Source organism: Pseudomyrmex gracilis, unplaced genomic scaffold (assembly GCF_002006095.1).
Source record: "Pseudomyrmex gracilis isolate BER0280 unplaced genomic scaffold, ASM200609v1 scaffold_200, whole genome shotgun sequence".
In the NCBI taxonomy this organism is placed as follows: domain Eukaryota; kingdom Metazoa; phylum Arthropoda; class Insecta; order Hymenoptera; family Formicidae; genus Pseudomyrmex; species Pseudomyrmex gracilis.
In genome coordinates, this window is record NW_018020784.1 from 227,799 (window position 1) to 250,331 (window position 22,533).

Consider the following 22,533-nt stretch of genomic DNA (forward strand, 5'->3'; position numbering starts at 1 on the left):
GTCAATAAACTTTGCGAAAATTTTGAGAGAGAGAGAGAGAGAGAGAGAACTGTTTTTGATTGTCTTATCAATTATATAATATGTACTAGGTAATATAAATATTATATTGTATTATATATCAAAAGTGTAAATTCATATTAAATACAGCTGGAATTTCATTCGTGTTTTTATATGTTTCCAAAGATAGTCCGGATCGCGTTTCGCGTGTTTATCAGCATAAACGGATCGAGTTTTGCAATACCAACTCTCACAAATGTTTGCTATGTACGAAACTGATTTGCATAATTTGATACATATGTGGATGTAAATTTCGAGAGAAATGCTCTCGTGCTCTCTGATCAAATCATTGGTCATTAGTTACAACGTCAGTAACCAGTAATAGGTAATCCATAATCAGCCATTGTATTTACTTTCCCTAAAGTGGGTCATCATCCATTATATTTTCGCACTTCGGCCTCTCACGTTAAACGCCATTAACAGTCAAAACAGCAAATGATTGTTGGCATTTCGAGTTTGCGACGGCGACGCGTATAGCGGTGCGAAAATAGCAATCTAGAGAGAAAAGTTGCGCGAAAATACCAATCTAGGATGAAAAGTTGTGTAAATTATCTTATTGGTATAAATTTTGTGTTGCACAACTGTTTTTACATAATCGGTGCTTACGCCGATCTGGTTTTTTGTATTGTAATAACGTCACGTACATTGTGAGAGAAACGTTAAAATTGCTATTTGTCGTTTCATAGCGCGTGTACTAGAGCGATGCGAAACACACCACAATTCCCATGATATAACTCGTCATCTTCGTACTTTACAGTTACAAGTTTGTGGCTCGCTAAAATATGTGTTTATGAAAAAATAAAAACGTCAATTACAGTGACTTGCCAATATTAAAGTTGGGTTACGTTTTTAGATGCAATATCGTGAGAATAGGTAAATTACGAGTCTCTCCGTTGCTCTGAGTTGCGCGCGCTATATATATCGAAGCAATCTCATCGGATAAATAGGTGTTTTTGCCACGATATCGCAAATTTCACATCACGAGGGTTAAATACATTTAATCGCGCAGTCAATACAATAATCTCGACGCTTTTTGCTTCTCTCTCTCTCTCTTTCTCTCTCTCTGAGGCTTCATTGCGGAATAATGAAGTCCTCCGTATCGCAAAACTCGTTTTTGCTCAAGGTCTGGTAGATTACTGTGGACTCGACGAGATACCGCTTCACGTCTTACTTCGGAGCGGGTAGGATAAGCGAAACTCACCCCATCTCAATGAAGAAGACTCTAAAACGTATGAACGTGAGAGGCGACTCCCTGGAGAACCACATCTTGGGCTCTAACTCGTTTCTGCGCTCCGACCGAGGATATACTTTTTCTTTATCATATATACAGAAAACGCATCGTGCCGAGTTCAGGCTTGGGACCTTAGCAAAAGTACCTGGATAAATCAGTTTTTCTCGAGCACTGAATTTTGCGGAAGCACAGAGATTGAGATTTACAATGTTGATTACGAGAGACACCCTCTGTTGTCGGCGGTGCGCTTTTTCAATCGGACGCTCGATCGAATTGTATCGAAAAAAATTACTGCAAATCTCTAATCACGCGCGTTATCTTCACGCAGTGAAAATATATTTTACGACGCACAGAAAAAAACATTAATGAAGTGAGAATTTGACGAAAAACAAAACGCTTATTCTCTTTTGAAAATTTGAAAAAAACGCAGACTCTCGGTGTATATATATAAATAATGATTTTTTTAAATAATTTTCAACACTTCAGAGATGTGTGTAAAATAAATATATAAACTTGCTAAATAAATATCTCAAGAGCTGAAACTTTGTTGAAATTTTAAAACATTTGCGAAGTAAAATTTAAAACTGCACGTTACTCGTCTTTCGAACGTAGTTTTTTTATCCGCCTCTCGTTATCACATTTTTTTATTTGATCCGTGAACTTTATTTTCCGTTAACATCTTTTTTCTCTCTCTCTCTCTCTCTCTTTCTCATGCATGATTGATGACGATGCCCCGCGTTGGATGCGCTCGTGGGTAGGTTAAAAGCGAGGGAGCAACCACCGAGGTCGAGATACGACCAACTTGACGCAGACCGAAAGAGTCGTAAGAGAGAGAGACAAGCGGAAGAACGCGCGACGAGAGGAACGTGAATCGCGATCCTCATATACACACGCACACACACACACACACAAACACTCACTCATAGAGCATGCCCGCGGCAGTAGGTAACGGGTGAAACACGACGACGCTCGCTTCTCCGCCAGCTGGGCTCGCAAGGGGGCTGCTCGCCGACGCTCTCTCAGTCCAACAGCACACGCGACCTCGCGCGGTTCACGCGGCCGACCCCTCGTGCTCGTTGCTCTTGTCGTGTCTGTTCTCTCGTGAACCGTCCCTTGCCCCTTCACGCGCTCCCTTCCTTCCTTCCTTCCTTCCTTCCTTCCTTCCTTCCTACCTCCGTCCATCCCTAGCAGGTTTATCCACTGACGAGCAGCGAAAATTGAGAGGCGGCGCAGAGTTGCGTCCGACCGGTGTGTGACTGACGGCGTCCGACGAAAATTCTCTCGGGTCCTGTCCAGGTTACATCTATCGACAAGTTGTTAACAAAGTCCCGGGTCAACGATTCTCTCTCTCTCTCTCTGTCTGCGGAGTATCTCTCTCTCTCGCGCGCGACGAAGGAAGAGAATTTAGTTAGTTAGTCCTCTAACTAGAGCGGGTTGCGCGCTGCAAGCCGCAGTGCCGCCTGTGTTATCCAGCGAATTTCCGCCGCGTGTACGCGCAGTGCAAGTGCAAAAGACTCATAGAGAAAAGGGTTCTTCAGGCAGTTCCACACGGTGAGCAGTTTTTACTTTGAGAAGCGGAGGAGTTTCGACTCGGATTGCGATTACTCGCACACGTTCGCAAGCGGATTTCTCTCGACATTGCGCTCGATTTGATTTTTCCGATCGAATCGCTTAATTATGAAGTTTCGCGCCACCGCGATTTCTCGACGCTTTTATCCCGTAGGGAAAAGGGCTTTCGCAACTTCGTGAGATTTTGCAATTAGCGGTGCACGTGACAATGGTTTCGCGGGGGCGAAACTTCATTAGATGTAATAAGACCTAATGAAGTTTTCCTCTTTTTTTTTTCTTTTTTTTTTTTTCATCTTTCAAATTCCGGAGGTCGAAAGGTTTGGTTTTTTTTCGTCGGAGCCGTTTGCGGAAATTTCTGATGGGATTTAACATTATCTCTCTGCAGGAAAGCAAAACTGCGACGTTTCTCAATATCACTGCTCTTCTCGTGCAATTTTTTTTTATTTATTGTGTGTTTATCGGAGCAAAATTATATCGAAATACATTTATAAAAAAAAAAAAAAGCAATTTAATATCCAATAAAATAGATCCTTGCGAACGTTGCGAGTATTTGTTGCGATAACATTTTCTCTTTATTATCTAATGCAAATTTCTTATATATAGTATTTATTACGCACGCTAAAAATATGTATATTAAACAAATTTTCTTTGAATAAATTTTCAGAGTATTTTTCCGATTATTATTATTATTTTAGTCTGATATCTGATGAATTTTTTAATTATACAAAAATAAACATCTATTTCTGTTGAACAAACAAAGTTTTGAAGATAAGAGATGATGATATCAGATACGAGATAACGGCGATAAAACAAACGTTATCGCAATTTTTCTCGTTTTGTCTCGGAGCACTTGGAGCTGTCAATAAATAAAACATTTGTAATTTTATCATTCGCAAATTTAACACATAGTTCGTTAAGTACTAATTCTCACCGTTTTCTTCTTCTCTCTCTCTATATGTGTCTCTTAAATATTCTCTTAACACGTTCGAGTCATTAAATTAGTAATTCCAAACCGCGTTAGAAAACTTTTGTACAAGTCGCCGCGTGAACTTCAAAACAAGAAAGTTTCCTTAGCAATCGCGAAACATTCCGCGACGCTTTAATCATTAAGAATCTCTCGGCTTATCTTGTTACAACGTTGTGTCGGCGTATAACGAGCGATCTCGTTGACGATCCTAAATTTGCTGTCTTCAACGTTACGCGACACAAGGTGAATTGCCAAATAGCTTCGACGATTCAAATTCTCGCGCTGCGAGATTTGCACGCAAATGATTCTCTCCGCGGCAGTATCAATTATCGCGAAACGCATAATTTTTGACGAAATTCTCGTTGGCCTTTCGAACACGCGCAAAATTGCGCAAATATCAAAGTTGATTCTGACATCTTGGTTCTCTCGTCGTCGACGTCATTCAAGCCGCGAAGACATTCAAGAGTTTTTACCTCACGAACGTGTGTGACGAGAAAAAAAAAAAAAATAAAACGACGTCATTAATAAGTAGCGGTGCACGCGATTACGATATAATCCTCTCTCGCTCGTGGTGCTATAACGACGTAATGAGATAATAACAGATGGCGATCGCGAGAGAAAACTGGATTTCTGCCACTTCTGCGCTCGGGATTTCCGCGCGAATCGGTCTGTTGAAATATATAAAGCGACGCCTTTCGCAAATCCGTCGATTAGCAGAGACAAAACTCGAAAACAAAACCGTAGTCCGTTTGTCGCGCGATACGCGATCTTTAATTATTCAGAGAGGAATATGTGTTTACTCGACAGAGATAAAACATCGCGTCGCTTCAGTTCTCGCGGCGCGCGTATCGCGACCGATTTTTTTCTTCTCTCTTCACCCGCGGCGACAAGGCGGCAGTAAAGCCCCAGAAGAAATAACCCGGGCTTTTTCTGTTTGCCTTTATCTCGTTGCCGTTCGCGCTGACAACTCGAGGGTCCCGTTGAAGGTATAAAAGAAACGTAACGCGCGACCTCGTGGCAATATAAACTCGTGGCGCACGATAATGAGAGCACATCTTGTTTCCGAAAGGGCTTTTAATCCACAACACAAAAGGGAACGACGAAATCTTGGTGCATGTGTTCGCGCCAACTGCGTATAAATATAACGTTAAGAAGCCGAGTCGTGAAAGAAATTGACTCTCCCTTTTTCTTCATACCGGTGCTCATTAAATCGAGGCTTTGTTAAATCCGTCGGAGTTCCACACGGTTTCGTCAGAGAGATTCTTCGTTTGGCCTTGATGTTGAAAAACAAAAAACAAAAAAAAAAAAAAAAGACGCTTGAACCCCCGGCGAGGAAGAAACTCGACGTTTCTGCGAGACCTCTTCGAATTCAAAATCAATAAATCCTTGCGGGTGACAGCTTAATACTGTGTGTCTTTGGGTCGAGATAATTTCAATAAGCTCCAATTAAATTTAATCTTCTCGCGACTCAACGATGTTGATAGAGTATTTTGCGTTTGATCATCGACGGGATCGGTGAGTGGTTTCTTCACTTCGCATTGAATTAAATCTTCTCCGATCCGCGCGCAGTTCTGACACACACACACACACAGCGCTCATTCGCGCAATTTGGTTTTACAATTCACATTTGATGAAATGAAAACAACCCGCGATAAATATTACTAACCAACAGCGCAATATTCCCATCATATGGTCGAAGAAAAATGTAATTTTTCATGTTTATAAATCTTTTAAATTTAATTAGCTGGCGCGAACGCGTCGAGCAAAAAGTTAATTAAAAAAAAATATATTATTATGTTATTATAATTACACACGTACATTTTGCGATGATTTATTTCGAACACCGGTAATTCAATATAGATTGAATAAAACAGTAATAATGTTTTTTTTTTTTTTTTTTACTATTTTTGTATATTTTACATAGAGTTTCGTTCCATTGTGTTTGCGATAAATCTATTGGCCATTCCCGTGGCCACAAAAAAAAAAAAAAGAACAGGCCATTTAAAAAGTTACCGAATGCGATGAGTTTGACCTTAATTCATCGCGACACGCAACGATGCGATACACGCATTATTATTCCGATAATACGCAGTCATTGCTCCTGAATGCTATTTTTAATCAAGATTATTCGACACTCCTGTCATCTCAAAATACTATATAGCAAGTAGATATATGTTAATCGATCTGTCTTTTGAAAGTTAATATTTTCTTCATTTTTGTACCGCCCACGTGTCGCACGGGAGTTAACGTAGCCGCGCAACCGCGGCAACTTCACGAGCTTTACCACCCTCGTGTCGAAGCAAATTTAATTTTGTCCGAAAAACGTAGCGGTCGCGCGCGCGCGCGCGCGCGCGCGTGATCGTGTGCCAGAACTAACTTTGTTTTTCGCCAGACCGCTGCTGTCGACATTGACACTCGGAACACAGCCGGTGCCGCTCTCTTCTCTCTCTGTCACGTGGCAGCGTAGACATGCATCAGCAGATGCACATCGCTCTCGACAAACGTCAGAATCGAAAAGTAGGCCGACGCTCGCCTGAGAAAAGCCGCATCTGTGCGACGAAAAAAAAAAAAAAAAACTGTAATATATATGTATATAGACGGGCACGTGGATTTTCTCAAAGCTGCTTTCGCAAAAGCGTGAAAACCGCGAAAACACATATTGTGACGCGCGTAACGCGCGTTCGTTTTTCTTGCGAAGGAATTTAATGATTCTCGACTCGGTCGGCAGACTTGGTCGCTCGATTGCTTTTCCGTGATCGTTTTTTTTTTTCGTGACATTGAACGATAGCCAGAATTGCGACCGGTGGACATGCGAAGTGTGTTTTAGGGGCAATATTACGTTCGATCGAATTTCTAAAGGTCTGTTTAAAAAAGAACGATTGTCGCACGACACAAACTCGCAACATTGAAGTCAAATCTCTCGCTTAATACTACGCGAATAATAAAAATGTCTGTTGATGAACCGATTTGTCAGTGTTTAGAAACACAAGAAGCGCCAAAATACACAATATTAGAAAATGGTAAAACAAAAAACCAAACTTCAAATAGAATCAAAATCGAGTTTCGAGAGAAATACTCGTATCGTGTTTTTATATTAAATTTCTTTCGAGCATATAAATGGTTTAATTAAATACAATATCTCTCTAGTGACTAGTAATTGCGTTCGGCGAAGACACACAAACTTTATATTCGATATATTTTTTTGTATTTCTATGAAAAAAAAAAAAAAGAGCATTTCATACGTGTGATATTTTTTGGGGAAAAAAATTGTCTTTATATATGAAAAATGTGAAAAGGCCTTATTCGTTTGCCGATGTAACCAATGTGACCCGCGGCAGTTCGAGAGATATATGGAAACGTAGTGGCATCGGGACGCGCGTATCTGCGACTTCACAAACTGCGCAGAAAGAGAAAGAGTACGATACGAGTTGATAGTTGGGCGTAACGGAATAAAGAAATTTTCCTATACTAACGACCTCTGCTACACTCGTTAATGGTAACAATTTATACGTAACAGTTACATTGTTCTTTGTACTAATTAATGAAAAATATATAACAATAGATATAATAAATGCATCGCTAAAAAAAAAAATATTTTACTTATCAATGAAAGAAATAAGTGGATGTCACATGTTACACATATATATTTTTAATTATTTCTTTATTATTTTAATTGAATTTCTCTATAAAGAACAGCGTTTTTAATGTCACACATTTATAAAATGTCGCACTTATAAAATTTTTTAAATTAACTTGCTTTATCAAGTTACAATATATTCGCGTAATAATAATCTGCTATGAAATTATTGTATTTTAAGTTGTGTTTTTTCTTTGAGCGAGCGTTTTTAATGAAATCTCTTGTCAGACGTGTTTCTATCTTAACCTTTGGAAAAGGTTAATAATGTTATTCCCAGACGTTTCTTTCGTCGCGACAGCGTAAATTTTAATCTCTTTGGGGATGGTGTGTGTGTGTGTGTGTGTGTGGTGTGTATGTTTCAGTATATTCTAGGACATCTGTCCCAACCCTAAAGTTCAATTGTTCTCTGTACGTTACTGAACTAATTAAACCGGGGATTTTCAAACTTTCCTAAGACTTTGAGTGAACGAAGTCGCAACACGAGACGAGAAAATACAAGTAAACTTTTCCATTAACATTTTGCTGAAAAACAAAAGCGTTGTACGTACGTGACATTTGGTATGTTAGCTTTGCGATATTGAAGTGTGATTAACAATAAAGTGATATCCATGCATTACGTTAAAATGTTTATGAAAATTTAATTAATGCGATACGTTACACACATAAAACATTCAATTTGTTTAGTAAATTACGTAAAAATTGATGAACACCGTGACAAGAAAGTAGTCATTAAATTTATTCAATTGGTGATTGATGAATTATCTATATTGCAGACTGTTTTTACTTTTTTTTCTCGACGATTCTAATGTCATTACTGCAAATGTAATTTAAACTTGCAGTAATAATAACATTTAGTAATGAACACATTGCAATTGTGGTTTGAATTATTGCGCTTTCAGTAACAGCAGTCGAACCTGAACAGACCACGCAATGTTGACCATGATGTTGTATTATTATCACGTTTGCCACATAGTATTTTGAGGAAATTGCTTGTTAATACCTTAACTCACGGTATACAAACGCAAATCGGAATATCACAAATACACAACGCAATAGTCGTGAATACACGAATATGATATCTTAACAATCTCTCTCTCTCTTTTGTTCTTGTTAACGCGGTTATCTTTATTGCTATGTAAATTCTTTCGAAATATAATCACTATATCTATGTGCAATTGTTTCGATTTCTGATTGTTTCTCAAATTTTAATTTCTGATTAATGAGTCGTTAATGTCTTCGAAAATTTTATGTTCTGATATACAAATTATTTTATTTCCATCCACATTTATTCTCTGTTATCTGCGTTTGACGTTGTATAGAAGAAAATTTTCCTTCCCGCTGATATTCAGCTGATACCTGCCATATCATGTTCGAGCCGGCAGCTAATTATACGTGTCGCTATATATAGACACATAGATTATTAAAACTTATCTTAAATACGTATCTGAGGAATTGTATTTCGATATATGTAAATATATATGGGTATTAGATAGTTTAATTAGAATAATAATAATTATATACGGGGCAAACAACGTCTTTACTTTAAAGATTTTATATAGTTACTTAAATATTAAATCGTGGTTTCTTGTTCTTTTTCATTTTTCAAAAAGTGAGAAAATTATCGTTGTTCAATAAAATTTTTCGTAAACCTCTGAATTGCGCGATTTCTCTGAATTGTGCGATTTCGAAGAGAAAATTGTAGTTCATCGACTGTCCATTATCGACAATTGCTTCACTCGACGTTTGCTAAATTGTTTCGCAATTTTAAGAGAATATTTTATCGAAGATGAAAATAAACGTTTTCGTTAAAAATAATTTTATTTTTGTGAAACAAATATAATATATTTCTTGCTCATTTGCATTAATTTTGGCTTTATATAGACTACTAAACGCGAGCAACATCTGATACGCATGAGTGCAATTTATTTAAATAAAAGTCACAAAGAGTGTTGTGAGAAAGATATCTTTGTCCCTTAACACATATCGGCGTTATAAAAACGTCAATGGATAATTCTCGTTCTTAAAGATACATTTTTTTTTAGCGAAAAAGATGGTGACGCGATAATCCTTATTTCATCTAAAATTCGGAGTCATTGTCCTGACGATTACGATCCAAGTAATGCTTCCGAACTTCCAAAAATGCATTTATCATTCCGATGTCTTTTTCCCGTTGATTTATATTCACGGTGCATTATATCATCAATTACTATTAGTCGGCTGTATTGTATGAGCTTGTGAAAAACGTGCGCTTGACAGATAACTATCGATGATTAATTTTCTACAGTGTACTTGTACCTTTACGCGACACATACATTATTCAAACCTAGACGTGATAAAACATATTGACCGTGACGAAAGTGTCGCATGTTGAAATACTACGTAAATTTTTTTCCCATTTTATCTAATTCTTACAATGCATTATATATATATATATATTTTTATAAGATGTAGATATATGTATATATCCTTATATTCTTAAAACATAAACATTGTATAAACAGTTTTCTTAAAAATGTGGATATATTGGATCATTAAATATGAAACTCGACACATATATATATGTAACATACATATATATATAGTTGTTTTTTCTCAAAAACAGTCAACAATGTTGAAAAACATACATAAACTTATACGTGTAAAATATAATATATATAATATATATAATATGCATACAATATATATAATATACATAATATATATATATAATATATATAATATATATAATAAATATAATATACATAATATAATATATATAATATACATACAATATATATACACACCCACACACAAACGTATATATCGTCACTTTCTATACGTAAAGGAGGGTAAAGGAGGTGTTAAGGTTTTTAAAAATTTTAAATCGAAAAAATCCCTTACCTAATAGGGAAACATATGAAGTTTTAAACCTTTAAACTGCTCTCCTCTAAAATTTGCGTTATGAGATTATATGTAGGGAGTGACAATATATAAAATGTGTGTGTATGTGTGTATGTGTGTGTACATGTCAAGTTTCATACTCGAGGGTACTGGATATCGACCTGTAAACTGAACGTTTACCTGTAAGTCGTATTTACTGTATCACATAAAAAGTGCTTCTATAAAACCAAATAAATATAAAAAACTACATAGTGCTTTTAAAAATGAGTATATAACGTTCTTTTTTTTATTCACAATGATAGCATATCAACGATAACCTATACTGTCATTACGCAAATATCCCTTTTTCTCATCAACTAGACATTCTAACCATAATCTGAGTGTCTCATTATATTTTTATTTTTTTTTTTTTTTTTTTGCCGTACTTTTATCGCTAGGTAAGTTTAAGTACGTACAGTCGAACCTCTCAAAACAATATATACAAATCCACTCTCAAAACGTATATTTTCCCCTTTATCGCTTTTTCTACCACCAAGTATGATTACAATCGAAACTGCGCTAGCGCGAAATGAATTTATACCAAGTAAGTCTTTGCGCATGCGTGAGATAAAGAGTGAGGGAATAGGGGAAGTACACGTTTTGGGAGGCTCGTCGGTCCCGCGTGAGATGAAGAGTGAGGAAATAGGGGAAGTATACGTTTTGGGAGGTTCGACTGTATATAAGAGTTTACAAATAATTCTACCATATAAATCTATAATGAGGTTATATAGAAGAAAACTGTATGGTAGAGTAAAACTTTTGGTTATTTCGGACAATCAAAAGCATTTAGCGAGAAATGTCGGCACAATTTATTTATTTCTGTAGAAGCATTTTTCGATTCGACGCAGTAAATACGACACCAGTGGAAATCTTAGAAACATCGGTTTACAGGTCCCTATAGTCGGTATCCAGTATTCTTAATGATCCACATATTTTTCTATTATCAATTAGAAAAACAAAAAAAAATGTCAGGATTGATGAATTGCGGATCTAATTAATATTCAGTGGCATTTGACTCAATTGCTTTCGACGCATACATATGGAACTCGTTCCACGCGCGCGAGAGATCACTTGACTCTCGATATTATCTCTCTGGATAGAATTCATACGACGCAAAATATCGGAATGCTGTCTCTTCTAATTGTTGGTTGCATTTTGCAGCCGCACGTTTCAATGTGACTTTCAAAGAACTTTCAGAACTTTATGGAATTTCCACAGTTTAAACGGCGGCCACGTACGAGAAAGAGCGATTCGCAAACTTGCAAATGAACACTCTTACCCGCACAATAACACACACCAAAAAAATTATATTCTTGTAAGTAGAAGATTTTATACTTAAAAAATCTTCTTAAAGATTTTAGATGATATTCTTCTGAAATTAAGAATATATTCTTTATTTAAGAATGTAGTCTTTTTCGATAGTGAGATATATATGTTTTTCTATAGAGGCTTTTTATATTCTAATCAGTATATATTCTTATCAATATTACTATTTAGAGGATTTTGCTCTTAAAATAAGAAACTCTTCTTGGCGCCTATTTTAGTATAAAATATACTTAAAGTAAGTGGGATATCCTCAAAACAAGAATACAATTTTTTCGGTGCATAAATTATCACTTTTAGCGCGTGTTAGCTATAACGCTAACGTAATTACATTTTTTTGTCGTAAGAGTGTTTTTGGTTTGTTTTGCGTTAAACATTTGTTTGCGCAAGTGATTCCGACGAATTGATCTCTATTATCTGAACAGCACCGATGAATATGCCGGTTTAACGTTTGCTTTATATTGTACACGATTTTAATTATCTCGTCGATATAAAGTCGTTAAGCCGATTTATATATTATTTGTGAGAGCGTGACTTGGAATTCACGTCTCGGATTTCACGTTCGGTAATGACTATCCGCAAGAGCGGAAGAGCACTCGTCGTCGTGATGATACCCGTGTTTGCGTAAGACATGATTAATCCTGCTAGTGGACGATCTCAATGCAAGGTGCTCTATAATGGCAACGGTCAACTCAGCCCCGGCAAACTACGTCGCTGTTTGCGTTCATACATGTGCTTACTGTTCGCTCTTTATATTACGACGTCTGCTGTTTATCGTGGAAAAGACGCGAATCAAACTATATATCGAAAGATTCTATTGGAACAAGCGCGACATATCCGTCGTCTTTGTTCGAAAAGATCAAACGAAGAATCGGACCTCGCGATGCGGCAAATTCTGCCATAGAAAATATCGCAGAAAATTGTGCGAAAGTTTACTTCTTCGATATTTATTATTCTTATTGTTCATCGTTTTTTGTTGGAGTTCAGATATTATGCAAAACACTTTATAAATTCACAGCGATCTCTCTCTCTCTCTCTCTCTCTCTCTCGTTATCGGTTATTTGAGCTCTTCAATTTTTAATTTTAAAGCAAATTGCGCGTTGTGAAAATAATATATAATAGTTAAATTATTCATTTAAATTATTAATTATTATTTTCCTTCTCTCTCTCTCTCTCTCTCTCTCTCTCTCTCTCTCTCTCTCTCTCTTTCTATTTTTAATGTGATTTAAATTTACACGCATAAATTAATGTAAATATAATTTTTAGTGACAATTGCACACGTAATTGCTACAAGTATACATGTAACGCGGCTAAGGGCAAACCTAATACGTCGAACTGCAGAACGCAGCTGCGCAGACTTGCCTGGTTTCCCATCGCTCATTCGCTATCTTATCTATTATTAACCATCTTATCTCATCATCTTCTAATGTACATTTATTGCGACCAATGATATAGCACGTCGGACAATAAAAATTGTCGCTATATACATGACTTTTATCATATCGAACATCTAAATGCATTCTAACGGCATTTTGCGCACGTGTGCGCGAGCAAACGTATGAAACAATTTTCTGTTTGCTCGCATCGCGTCAATTTTATAGCGTCTCTGTAGCAAACAAATCACGCTTTTGTTTCATATTCGCACGATATTATCTCGTATATGTATTGTTTTAACAGCTCGGTTCGCGCCTAGAAACGTGGAGAATTCGAGTTTCAATTCTAATTGAACGACGCTATTGTTTGCAATTTCCTTTGACGCTTCCGTCGCTCGAATTTCCGCCAAATTGAAGTGTATTATGCTAATGAGGCTGTAGTTGAGGTTGGCAAATACCGACGCGGTTCGATGTCAGGAAGAGCCGCCGGTAAAATAAATTCGTGTTCGCGTTCGCTAAACGCGTTCTTCGTCTTCTTTAAAGTTTGCGCGCGAGATTTCCGGAGGAAATTTCCGGAGGATTTATGGTAACAAAAAGATCAGGAAGCGATGCATAAGGTTTTCCAACGCGAGGTGCAACGTTTAGATAAGATTTTTTTATCGAGAATCGGTTGGATGATAATAATCTTACAGGATCTATATATACGCACGACGCGATTTTATTTTTGCGTACAAATTTGACAGCTCGTCATCTAAACAATCTCGTAATTTCTTCCGATCAATCGATCGCGCGCAGCTGTGTTCTTCTCTGCGCGCGTATAAAAAAACATTTTAAATGTTGCGAAAAACTTCAAAAACGATCTTCTTGCTTGACATGCTTGACAATCAATTAATCAAAAACGACATGCGTCAGGCAGTTAAAACGTGTGTATCTTACAAGAAAATATTCTTATGTAAATATTCGTTTCCAAGAAGATTATATACTGAGAAAAAAAAGCTGGTGAGAAGTAACAAAATAGTATTCGATTCAACTATATGCAGCGATTACGGGCTGTCAATGAAATATTGATTAATGTAAGAAGATATCACATTGCGTACGGGTATCACGAGATATCTCGTTTTCATGTTTTATTTCGATTCAATCGGCAACGTAAGCAATCAGTGACAAATATTTTTGTTACGTTACCAGGGTAACAAAGCCTCTCCCATTCTTAAGACAAATGATGAGCGAAATAATATTAATATTAATATTAATAATATTGCTCGCCAAGCATGCTTCTACAGCGTTCGGAAATGTGCGGGTTTTGAACGCGGTTTGAGCGCCGTACGCAATGTGATATCATGTTTCAATAGATATAATAAAAAATTAGATTATACCGAAAGACAATTTAGTTGTTTTAACAAAATTATAATTTGCTTAAATACAGGGCTAACTGTGAATTGTACAACACAATAGTACAACACAATATTTTGTCTGCTTATAAAAATAAGCAGTTTGATTAGATGAAATACTTAGTACAAAGAAATTCAGATTATATTCAATTAAAGTAAATGAGAATTGCCTATTTCATCTTTTTTAACATTATCTTTTATTTGAAATTATCACAACTTATGTTTGACGAAACAATTCATGGCTTAGTGAATTAAATATGTTCGTTATCACTATCGTTAATTCAACTTATACGAATTTGTTATCTTTATTACCATATGCTTGAATTAAAAAACCAAATATTTCAGATAACAAATTGAAACTCAACTAAACGCATTTAGTTGAGTAAATAGTATTTTTTTTCTCAGTATAGACAAAATACAGACACGCGTTCGCGTCGATGCAGCCGAGAAATGACGAAACAAACATTCCGAGAGCAAACTATGACGAAACAAAACTACAATAGATCGCGCCGCGTATTAATTAGATGTCATCGTTGTGACAATCAATGACGTTTTTCGAGGAGGCGTCCCGCAAGTTGCGCTAATTATCAATCCATTGTTATCGCAGTAATCCACGACGCAATTAGCTGTATTTCTATGGTACGTTACCTGCAAACTCTGAGTAAGCTATGTATAATCCCTATAGAGCTTTTGCGCGAAGCGTTGGCTTTTACCGATTGATCGCTCTTCGTGTTTACGTCGTTTCAACGGGCGGTTATCCGATCTCGGAGTTTACACGTGACGCTTGTAATTGAATATCGCGCGAGTGTTGATGGTTTCGGAGCTGCCAATTACACGATTGATGACGACTCCAATTTCAAATATGTAAATTACGACTTTACTTATAATGTGATTGTCTTAAAATGAGAAAAACCAGAACACAACAACATCGACGTAAAAGTCGATGAGAGAGTCAACTTTGTTCTCTTTAAAACGACAACAAACGCGGTGAGTGTCGCGTATTATCTTTCGTTCGTAAGAGACCGGCCCGTCAGTCTTGCGACCTCTCTCTCTGAGTGCAGGGGGGGCTGCAAACACTCGGAGGGTTCCGAGTTCGAATCCGCTCATCATCTTCACAGGATTTTTTCCGAGCCGGTCCGTTTCAATCGAATTGCTCGATTGACTGGTGAACTTGAATCGGGATCCTCCAAAACTTAATTCGAGTATAATCTCGAATTAATTCCCTCCCACAAGGCAGTTCATAAGTCATATATATCAGCTTTTGAGCACAAGACTAATATGGATTCACTGTGAAAGACGGTCGTGTGTGTACTGTGCGTGGTAGTAGTAAAACTGTGCACAACTGCTCCTACATTCTGAGAATATATATAGAATCGTAGAATGGCGTATAGACTTGTAACTGTTCAAGAGTCAAAAGTGATGACGCCGAACTATGTTTCATTCGTAAAGCATTCGTATAGACGTAGAGACTGTATAGTCTGCGCGTTCCCTACCTTTGCCATGTTAAGAAAATATCTTCAACGTTGAGAGAGACAGCTGGTGTTGATCAGTAGTAACTCATCTTTGTCTAGCGAAGTAGCGGGGGAAAAAGAAGTCTTCGCTGATTGGATAGAATAGTAGTGGGAAAAGTGGGGATAGAAAAATAGTGAGGGTAAAGAGGAATGAAAGAGATAAAGGGGTATGAAACAGTGTAGGCCCTGATATCCCTACCACAGACATTGATAGACAAAGAGAGAGAGAGAGTTACTGTTCAAAGTATGTTGTCTCTGTCAACCGTAAAGATCTTTTCACATACAAGCCAAACGCGCTATAGTCTGTATATTCTACGTCTATAAAAGCATCCACGTTCGGCAATTGTCGCGACAATCGAACTCATATTTAAGAGATATTTGAAAGATACATATGCTTCCGCACCTGCGTCCATTGTTGTTTCATCCGTTTTTTTTTTTTTTTTTTTTTGTTGCGGGTTCTATTGTATCTTATGTCGATCATTTTTTATTAAACTCGCAACTTTGGTATTTGAAATACCACGTCGTTCTGTACGTGTGTCACGTAATTGTCCCACTTTTTTTCTTTGTCTGCCAAAAACCAATCAATTTGTTGGTTTCTTCGCGAATAACGATTTCTATCTAGAGATACGTATCTTTTCGATTTTATCTTCATTTTTTTTTCGACAAACGTCGTCGGAAATAAAATAAGTTTAACTAAAATAGCAGGTACTTGTAATTCAGCACGGAGACGTAACGATCGGAAAGAAGGAGACACGAAACAACGGGAGGAAGGAGAGACAGTGCATCAACAGGAAATAAATAGCACGATCGCGATACACAAATGTCTGGAAAAAAAAAAAAAAAAACGCGTCCAGTTCCATTGTTTTGTATTACTCGTTTTCAAATAATTCGCATTTCAATGCGGATATATTAATAACAAATAATTTTCTCCGATTAGCAAAGAGGGATGAGATTACATCGTGTAAAAGTCTGTGTGTGTGTGTGTGTTGGAAACACACAAATTTGTTTGTTTTTTTGTGTTTTTTTTTTGACGTTGAATTAAAGTTGCACTAAAAGCGTTCAAACAAATAACGTTCCCTCGGAAACAGAAAAACGTTTTTTGATGCGAGTGCTTTTAGTGATATTAAATTTCTTTGTGATTTAGATGTAAACGAACGTTTTATGTGAATAAATGCGGACATCAAAATTTAATTGCTATTAAATTTTATTGTCACCATGTGGATTACACACGTTATCGCGCGCGATACAATGGTGGTGGATTTAATTAGCGGGTGGGCCGAGAGAGATAATGTTTTGTTAACGGCGACGAACACACGCATGTGTGTTCGTTCGACTCGAGGTTTAAGTCTCTTTATCCTTTCCGTCATTTTCGTGAATAACACGGTTCGCGCAATTACGACATCGTTCGTATAGCAGCTTGGCTAAATGTTGTTTGATTTGTACGTCGATTACTTTGCTTAAGGCGATCAATACACGTCAATTTCAATTTACTTATTCAAACTAAACGTTCGTCGTTCTAACAACAATAATTCAAACGTCTCGTACTTGTAACTTGTATTATTACAGCGAGATGATTTTGCGTCATTATGCGCGAAATTATACACACACACACACATAATATGCGATGTGTTGTAAAGAAAGTTTTTGAGATGAAAAAGCATAATTTTTGCAAAATAAAAGAAAAATAAAAAGAACGTTTCATGAAATATTCGCGCGCGCATTACCATCTGAATTACCGTCTACGTTGGTTTGGATATTTTATGACGCTTTTAATATAGATATTTCTACCTAGTAATTAAGACAGCTTCAACGAGAACTTCATTTCAGCTTGCCTTACTGCCGCTATTACCTGAGTTTGTTTAGTCTTTTTTAATTTTTTTAATTTAATTTATAGCCAGCTAGCTCGCAGAGTTTCAAACTAACTTGCTTGGTACTTGCCAAATAATAAGCGCAGAGATCCTCATTAAGCATTTTTTTAGAATCTGTAATAATAAATTAATTATTGTGTTTAATTACGCTTGCGTATTTCATATTTTATATTAAATCGTACACAATTAATCGCTGTAAATGTCTGTTGAATTTTAAAAGCTCGGGTAAAAATATCCGAATTTTTCTATATAATAAATCGTGTATCTGATATTTGATGCTTTCGTGGTGAGTTACAAAAAGATTCCTGAAAAAAAAAAAAATGGTTTTCGGGGATTGAACCGCGTCAGTGTCATTTTTATATCGACGTTTGATAATACGAGACCGCCTTTGAAATTCCGATATAAAACGAACCGAAATATCCACCGGAACGTCGATGTAAAAAAAATGACACTAACAAAGGTCAGAATCATCTTCGGGACTAAATCGTGTATTTGCGGGGGGAAAAAAAAACAGAAAAAGATTAAATACGTGTCGTATGCGCTTTTCTGTAACGGTAAGGTGTAAGGATTTACCTTGTGATTAGCAGTGATCGATGGTGATAGTCCGTTACGACGTGATTTATTTCACGTCGGAAACCCGGTGGTGACTATCATCCGCTCGGTTAACCGAGGTAAATGGACGGTTTATACGGAGGATGACAGCGCCCCGTCTGATTTTCTATCAGGAGCGCTAACGGGTCAACGATACTCACCTTTCGACGTGATACATGAGCTGCTCCAGTTACCCGCGTCCACCTGTTTTCGTACCATACGCAAGAGAGAGAGAGAGAGAGAGAGATGTTAAGCGAAAATTACACAATATTGTTCGGCAGTTCAGATCTTTACCGGTCTTAAAAGAAATTAATGCGCGCCCTCTCGTTATCTCTTTTGTCGCGGGCGAGTTTTACGGAATCTGTTTGCGCACTCCTCGCGGATACGGAGTTTTTGGAGTGTCTGGAGTTCTAACGAACGTATTTCTGTACGAAAAAAAATATTAAAATATTAAAATATTAAAATATTTAAAAAAATATATACGTAAATATATTATTGTATTAACAAAAATATACGCGCGTATTGTTTTCTTCAAAACGAAAAATCTTATTACGAAGTTAGTCCGCTTAAGGAAGTTTTATTATGTCTTTGAGATAATTTATTCTGCTACTTTTCTTTGTTGCATGCGTAACGGCGAATAATTCTAGCCCACACAGTTGTAGAGCATATTTTCTTTACACACGTGTGCGGCTCCACTCTCGTTCTCTTCACTCTCTCAAACGGTATGAATTTCAAATTCCAACCCAGAAACGGCGTCATCCGGAAGCTTTTACCCCACCTTCCTTTCGTTACGCGTCTCCCTCTCTCTCTCTCTCTCTTTCTCTTTCTCTCTCTTTCTCTCTCTCTCTCTCTTTTTCTCTCTCTTTTCTGTTCTCATTCGCGTGTCAATAATTCCACATGTGTGCGTTGTCTGGTCTCATTTAGAGAAAAGATATACAATATTGGCATCGCGCCAAGATCCGCGATATCGTAAAAATCTTCTAGAGAGTTAGAAGGGAGACTTTTTAGACCGTACTTCGTTAAGTACGGTTCGCTCGAGAGATGGCCGATCTCTACTTCAAGAACGCTTATTTATACCTGGATGGAACATCGCGCAAAATCGACTCTTTCCGGGTGCACGCGAGACGTTGCACATTAGACGTCGCGCCCCCTACGTCTCGACCGATTACTCAGAATCTTGAGGAATAAGATCTCCTTTCGAGTGACGATTACGAGGACGCTTGTTTTCTTTCTCTCTCTCTTTCTCTACTTGAGACTCACCCAACACTCCACTCGAGTACCTATAAAAGCTTACCGCGGACGTACACGTATACTTTTCCGAGACGTTCTTATATGCGAGATCGTGTGACCCGTCGGTCGTTAATAAAACTCGTAACAATCACATTTTCTTTTTTGGGATTTATTGTAATGCACAAGCGCATACGTAATTTAAGACAAACGTGACAAATATTCTTCCGGCCAACATTCACGAGAGATTTAAAACGCATTTAATATATTCGTTTAGAGATCTCTGCGATTAATCGTGTTGAATTCTCTGGTGAAAATTTATCTGTTCGGGTTTTTCGCCGGAAATATCGTCTCTCCGGAAATTGGATGAAGCGTTATTGCTCGAATAGAAAAAAGAAGAACGCGTTTTCCACGTCCGCACGGAATATATATATCAGCGCGTCAAACTCAAAGATGCCAACACAACGTTCTACGCATTGAGTCTCCATATTAAAAATGCATCATACATACTTGATAAATCTATGCTCGAATAAATATATATAAATTTATATATATTTTGTACATATGATTAAATCTCTTGCGCGCTCTCTCTTTCCGAAAAAAAAAAATAAATTCAAATCTCACACATTCTCATGGCCGTTTCGTTATAATAAATGCAGATTGATCTGACGATACGTTGAAAATTTAAGATAGATCGTGGTTGGCGGTGTGAATCCGATCGAAAATCAGTCTGTCATCACCAGCTAGTCTCTCTCCGGATCTTTGGTTTTAATTAACGTGCCTTCGCATATCGATATAATCGTCGTCTATAATAGATCAAGCCATGGTATTAAAATTTAATAAAAAAAATTTCCATTAGCAAAACGTCTGTAATAAAAGTAAGAACAATTTTATTTTACTCCGATAACAAAGCAATGGAAAAAATCTCGTTAGAAAATTTATCACGTACGTATTTTTTTTCTATTATACACATTATTATCATAATATTTCATTATCATATTTTATCATAATATTATCATTATTATCATAATATTTTATTTTACTATATTATTATTTTTTATTATATATATTAGCATATTTTTTCTATTATATATGTTGTATCCAAAAAAAGATTTTCTTGAAAGATGTTTTTATTATTCTTGAATGAAAGAAATGGAATTATTTTTAAGATTTCCACTTGTCTCGTTTTACCTCACGGTAACCAATCATTGTTGCAATCACGTAAAATCAGATTCGCGAAAGTTAGAACAAACTGTGTTCGAAATCTTATTTGGTTTTATTGTGTTTTTCAATCAAAGTTTGCTTCCTGTCTTCGAGTAAACATTCGTGAAAGAAACATTTGTGATAAAATTGAGTTGTATGTAATTGAAGTCGAGAAAAATACAATGCAATACTTATTCTTGTAAAACTCTCTTGAGAAAACTAACAAAAGAGACAGAGAAATCTAACAATACGTTTAAGAGGGTACTGGATACCGACTATAGAGACCTGTAAACCGACTTTCTCCTATGACGTTTGGTGTCGTATTTACTTCATTAAATCTAAAATGCTTCTACAAAAATAAGTAAATTGTGCTAAGGATTGGCGCTTGTTCTTTGGAATGTCAAAATTCAGCATAAATTTTTTCTTATACAGTTTCCTTTTATAACCTCACTATATATTCATGTATGTAGAATTATTTCTAAGCTTATGTACATATTTACAATGAACAAGCGCCACGAATACGACAAAAACGAATCTAATGAGACATTCAGATTATGGTATGACTATCTAATTGATAAGAACAACGTCTTAGTGTGATAACAATATAGGTTATTATATGCTATCATTGTGAATGAAAAAAAGAGTCTCAAAAGGCATTATATATCTAGTTTCAAAAGCACTAAATAGTTGTTTATATGTATTTGCTTCTATAGAAGCACTTTTTATGTCATGCAGTAAAGAAACTTAAAAATTAGAGAAATTTAGGTTTTTAGAACGTCGGTTTACAGGTCTCTATCCAGTTTACAGGCCGGGCTCCAGTACTCTCTTAAAACCGTATAACACGATGTACATACAATACAAAATAAAAGAAGGAGATATCTATTTTGTACACGCATATCTATACATTATATACGTATATCTATAGTTTTTATTACAAAGGATATAATTGTGTTTTGCTAAAAGCTCTCGATCTTTTTTTGTAACGTGACAGAAATACCTATCTATGTTGTAAAATGCGTTCTTTTGTTCTCTTATTTTCACAATTGTTATCTAAATCCCGAGACTTTATCTTGTGTTTCCTAACTTTTTCTGTAGCTAATGAGACACGGGCGTAATTCTTTTTACGTGTTTAAGTGTTCTACTTACCGCGTTTCATCTCGAACACACGAGAAATATTCTTTCGAAGAATCTTCATAACGAATTAAGTTATAACGTACTTATTAAGCTCGCGAATGAGGTTCTACATATATGGATGAGGCAAACTTTGTTCACCTGAAATATCTCCGTTATTTTTAGAGATATAAAAATATTGGAATTACAAAAGTTGTGTAGTATCAGAAGAAGCTCATATGAAGAGGCACGGTAGTAGCCTCGCGCCAAGTATACCTATGCGCAAACGAAGTGTGCGCACGCTGCGCGAGATACACCGTGCCTCTCTCTCTTATACGCGAGTATGCCTGATTGACACTTCCGAAATTTTTAGATCTCAACAATGGCTAAACCGATCGAATTCGGCCTAGACTCAATCGAAAGTTGAGATCGAGTATAATAATACAATATAATACAATAATATATATATATATTTAATATAAGGAAAAAAACTCCTCAGCCAGGAGTCGAATTTTTTTATTATATTTAAAATTTTTTTATTATATTTTTTTTTTAT

General features: G+C 36.5%; 1 protein-coding gene across 1 annotated transcript in view; it reads left to right on the top strand.

Moving 5' to 3' along the window:
- Positions 1 to 2,332: 2,332 nt before the first annotated feature.
- The window catches only part of LOC109858366 (myb-like protein Q), a 35,472-nt gene continuing 15,271 nt past the window's right edge, over positions 2,333 to 22,533 (top strand). Inside the window, exon 1 of the mRNA XM_020435525.1 lies at positions 2,333 to 2,839. The gene's annotated coding sequence lies outside the window, so the exon portion shown is untranslated. The remainder of the gene's footprint in view (positions 2,840 to 22,533) is intronic.